Source organism: Thamnophis sirtalis, unplaced genomic scaffold (assembly GCF_051295495.1).
Source record: "Thamnophis sirtalis isolate CommonGarterSnake01/CBP01778 unplaced genomic scaffold, rThaSir2_p1.2 scaffold_8, whole genome shotgun sequence".
Classification (NCBI taxonomy): domain Eukaryota; kingdom Metazoa; phylum Chordata; class Lepidosauria; order Squamata; family Natricidae; genus Thamnophis; species Thamnophis sirtalis.
In genome coordinates this window covers 18,282,537-18,287,081 of record NW_028261388.1, presented here as the reverse complement: position 1 = coordinate 18,287,081, position 4,545 = coordinate 18,282,537, and the positions used below count along the sequence as shown (strand labels likewise).

The 4,545-nt window shown below is 44.7% G+C and overlaps 1 pseudogene; it reads right to left on the bottom strand.

Annotated features, from left to right (window-relative positions):
• Positions 1-1,154: 1,154 nt before the first annotated feature.
• LOC148044321 (ADP-ribosylation factor-like protein 8B) lies at positions 1,155-4,545 on the bottom strand (annotated as a pseudogene).

Sequence of the window (4,545 nt, the reverse complement as noted above, 5' to 3'; positions counted from 1 at the left end):
CAAGAATGAAATAATTGTACAGAAAATCTAATATAAAAATCTGGAACCCAAAGAGAGTATTTTTTCCTCATCTTTTCTCAGACCCCCATCAAAATCTTCTGAATATAATGTCCCATGAAGTACCTATGGGGGGGGGGTGTCTCTTTCTTGCCAGAGGGAGGCATGCCATCCCTGAGGGAGGTCATGTCCCTCTATAGCCAATAGGCGCCTTCTACTCAACATCACCCAATCCTTCACCCATGTCATAATTGCTGCATTATAGTATGCTTCCCAGTTGGGTACTCCGAAGCCTCCCAGTTCTCTACGTTTTTGCAATATTTGGGCTTTAATTCGTGCTTTCTTGCCTTGTCATATAAATCGAGCCACTATTGTCTCCAAAGATTTAAAAATTTTTTTGTCCAATTTAGTTGGTGCCGTTTGAAACAGAAACAAAAATTTTGGTAATACATATGTCTTGACTGTCGCAATTCTGCCCATCAAAGACAGTTGTTTACCACTCCAATTAGTCATATCTTTAGATACCTGCTGTAGCAATTTCATATAGTTATCTACCTTCATAGAGGAACATCTCTCCGTGAACCAAATTCCCAAGTATTGTATTTTATGGGCCATGTTAATTCTAGCCATTTCTTCTTTTTTCCTATTATCTAGTGGGTTAGGGTTTTTTCTTCTGTGTGCCTGTTGTATATTTAATAGCTAGGCCTCTCATATAAGCCTTGGCCGTATCCCAAAGTATTTGTGGAGTTACTCCTTTCCTATTTTCTTCAAAAAAAAACACCTCATTTCCCTTTTAAACATTTGCTGAAATTCTTGTTCTTTCACTATCTCTGTATTCATCATCCACCTTCTCTTCCTCCCCTGCCTTACTCCTTTCCACACCAATAAGAGTGGATTATGATCGGCCCAGGTATTAACCTCAATTGCTGCTTCCTTAATCAAGTCCCCAATTTCTGGTGTCAACCAGGCCATGTCGATCCTAGAACAGGATTGATGTCTATGTGAAAAGAAAGTAAATTGTTGTTTCCGTGGGTGGAGTTCACGCCATACATCCTTTAATTCATATTCCTCCCTCATGTCTTCAAATAGTACAATATCCCATTTAAACACTGTCGGAAAAGCTTTAGAAGAAGAGTTGACATAATCCCCGTGCTGCCATGTGCCAGCATTTCCAATGAGCGGCTACATACAAGAATGAAATAATTGTGCAGAAAATCTAATATAAAAATCTGGATCAGGAAGACCAGAGACAAAAAAAATATTCTGGAGAAATAGTACCCACTGCCACTGTCTGATGAAACGAATAAAAAACATTTGCACGACTTATGACAACTCTAGTCAACACTTCGACAGAAGTAGGATTATAAGTCATTCAGCAGTGCATATATGGAGGCATGAACTGTGAAAAAAGGCAATTCCTTGGACACAGGAGGACTATCCTGGATAATAATTCATCATGGAGGGAGTAGACAATTGAGAATATGGCCAAATGAGCAGCTATATGAATGTTTTCAGCTTCTTCGAGACTTTGAGTGCTAAATAAGCCACTGAAGTGTGATATCTATATTGTCCTTTTCTTTGCAGGAAATGGAGTAGCAGCAGATTTCTCTGTCTTGAATAGCAGCCAGGTTCATTTTTTCAATAAGCTGCTTCTCATCCAGTGCATTAACAAGGTCTCTTTTGTTTCCAAGTAATAGAACAGGAATTCCTTGTAGCTGTGGTTTGTCTAGAAGATTGTGCAACTCATTTCTAGAAGCTTCTATTTTCTCACGATCTGCTGCATCTACCATACAGACAATAGCATTAACTCCTCTGCAGTAGCATTCCCACATACTTCGGAATCGTGGCTGTCCTCCTATATTAAGGTGACCAGATTTTCAGATTGGTAAAGAGGGACACCATTGACAGAGGGCGGGGGGGCTTGATTAAAAATTTTATATTTTGTCAAAAGGTCACCCCAGGACACTGAAACCAGCATAAATACGAATCTGTTGCCAAAATTTTGATCACGTGACCATGAGGATGCTGCAACGGTCGCTAAGTGTGAAAAATGGTCATCAGTCACTTTTTTCAATGCCATTGTAACTTTGGTCACTAAATGTTTTCCCCCTCCTCGAGATATCTCACTTCTTCCTTCATTCCTCTTGCTTATCTACCTTTACCTTATCGGTCTTCTGCTCTTTCCATCTCTTCCTTCCTTTCTCCTTCCATCCTCTCTTCTTTCCTCACTCACTCCCTTCCTCCTTTTCTCTTCCTTCCTCCTTCCATTCTTTCAGCTTCCTTTCTTTTGCCTATCTACCTTCTCTGTCTTTCTGCTCTTTCCATTTCTCTCTTCCTCTTCGCTTCTGTTCCTTCCTCCTCCCATCCTTTCACCTTCCCTCCTTCCTATTTCTTCCTTCTTCCTTCCTTCTGCCTATCTACCTTCACCTTCTCTGTCTTTTTGCTCTTTCCCTGTCTTCCCCTTTCCTCCCTCCTTCCCTTCTTTCCTTTCTAGTTACATCTTTTCTTCTTTTCTCTCTCCCTCCCTTTTTCTTCCTTCCTTTCTTCCTCCTTCCTCTTGCCTATCAACTTCAACCTCTTTGTCTTTCTGCTCTTTCCCTCTCCTCCCCTTTTCTTCCTACCCTCTTCCCTCTTTTCTCCCTCCTTTCTTCTTTTTCTTCCTTTCTTCTTCCATCTTCCTCCTTCTCCTTCCTCCTTCTATTCTTTCTCCTTCCTTCCATCTTTTCTCCTTCCATCTTCTCCCCCCTCCTTTCTTCTTTTCTTTGCCCCCTCCCTCCTTCCTTCCTCTCCTTCCCACTCTCTCCTTGGGAGGGGTTGGGGTTGGGGGAGGCAGCAGAGACCAAATAAAGTCAGAAAATCTTATTAAAACTTTCTTATTTGTTGGATCGCATTACTGTGAACTTATAAACCAAATCAGGGGAACATTTTGCAACTGAGGGTGCTGCAAGGAGAGGCAGCCCTGCCCCAGTTTTGCAAGGAATGATAAACAGTGCTTTAATCTGAAGCAACTACAATCGGAACCGCAGACATGGAAAGAAAGAAAGAATGATCCTTGTAGCACAAAACCCACCTTTGCATGGTTGTGAGAACATAGGTAAAACAAAACAAAACAAAAGCACAGCATCCCTCCGCCCTCTGAATGGGACTCAGCGTGACTCCGATTTGAATACATGGACAGCGGGGTGGGGAGATAAGCACCTTAATTTTCATTCTCTGCGACCATGATGCTTTGCAAGGAACATTCCCCAGGCTTTTTGCAGATTTTTCCTTTCGTGCTTTAAAAAAAAGAAAAGGACTTCTTTAAAACGCCACAGAATGAGCTTTCAGCCTGACAAAAATGTCCTCCTCCTCCTCCGTCACTAACAGCTGGGGGCTCAGAAATCAGAGCAAAAATACAGTCCTCCATCTCTTCCCTCTTCCTGGATTCACTCCAAAGTTTTAAATCTCCCTTCTGTGCATAAACACTCCCTCCCCCCGCCTCTCTCTCTGTATCTGTTTGTCTCTCACTCTCTGTGTGGCTCTTTGCCTCTATCTATCTCCCTCCCTCCCTCTGTCTCTTTCTCTGTCATTCTCTGTGTGTCTCTGTCTCTCTGTCTCTCTTCACTCCCTGTGTGTGTGTGTGTGTGTGTGTGTGTGTGTGTGTGTGTGTGTGTGTGGATCCCTGCCCCACGGATGGGCTCCGGACTAGAGGAGCCTCGTTTTCCACCTTTTTAACCAGGCGATCTTCAGCTGCTGCACAATCCCAAGGGCACGCGCTGCCCAGTTTGCTAAATCCAGTGCGGCTTCAGAGAAAGAAGGTGTGCGAGAAAGTCCCCCACATCCCCACTGCCTGAACATTTGAATGAAGGAGGCTGCAGGCTCCTTTGTCCTTGGCTATGCAATTTTCTTTCGTTCTGTGCTGCCCGAACGAGTGAATGAGGCAGAGGGAGAATGAAAGGAGATTGCGTCCCTTCTGTCTCCCCGTTGCTCAGAAAAGCAACTCCGGGAAGGTCCTTTGGTGGTGGCAGGCATCCTAGAACCTGCCTGCTATCAAAGGACCTTCCCAGAGTTGCTTTTCTGAGCAACGGGGAGACAGAAGGGACAAAATACCGGCCGGCTGGGACGGGTATACAGGGCTGGGGGGCACGGCAGGCTTACTTCCGGGTCCGGTCACAAAAATCGGGACTTTTTAAGAACGCTCCAGGACACGGGACAAATTGTGCGAAAGCGTGACCGTCCCGCGAAAATCGGGACATCTGGTCACCTTATCCTATATCCCAAATCTTTATTGTGACATTAACCTTGGTAACTTTCCGCATGTTGAAGCCCACTGTAGGAATCATGTCTTCACTGAACTGGCCTGACGCGGTGACGTTGACAAAGGTGGTCTTGCCCAAGTACTGCAGCCCGACCAGCGTCAGCTCCATCTCTTCCTTCCAGAAGAGTGACCGGGACCAGTCCAGCAATCGAGACAACAAGGACAGCATGGTGGCAGTGACAGCAAAGCCCAGCCCCGCGTCTCTCTCCCCTGCATCCGCCTCGCCAGCTCAACTCGTTCCGCTTCACCTT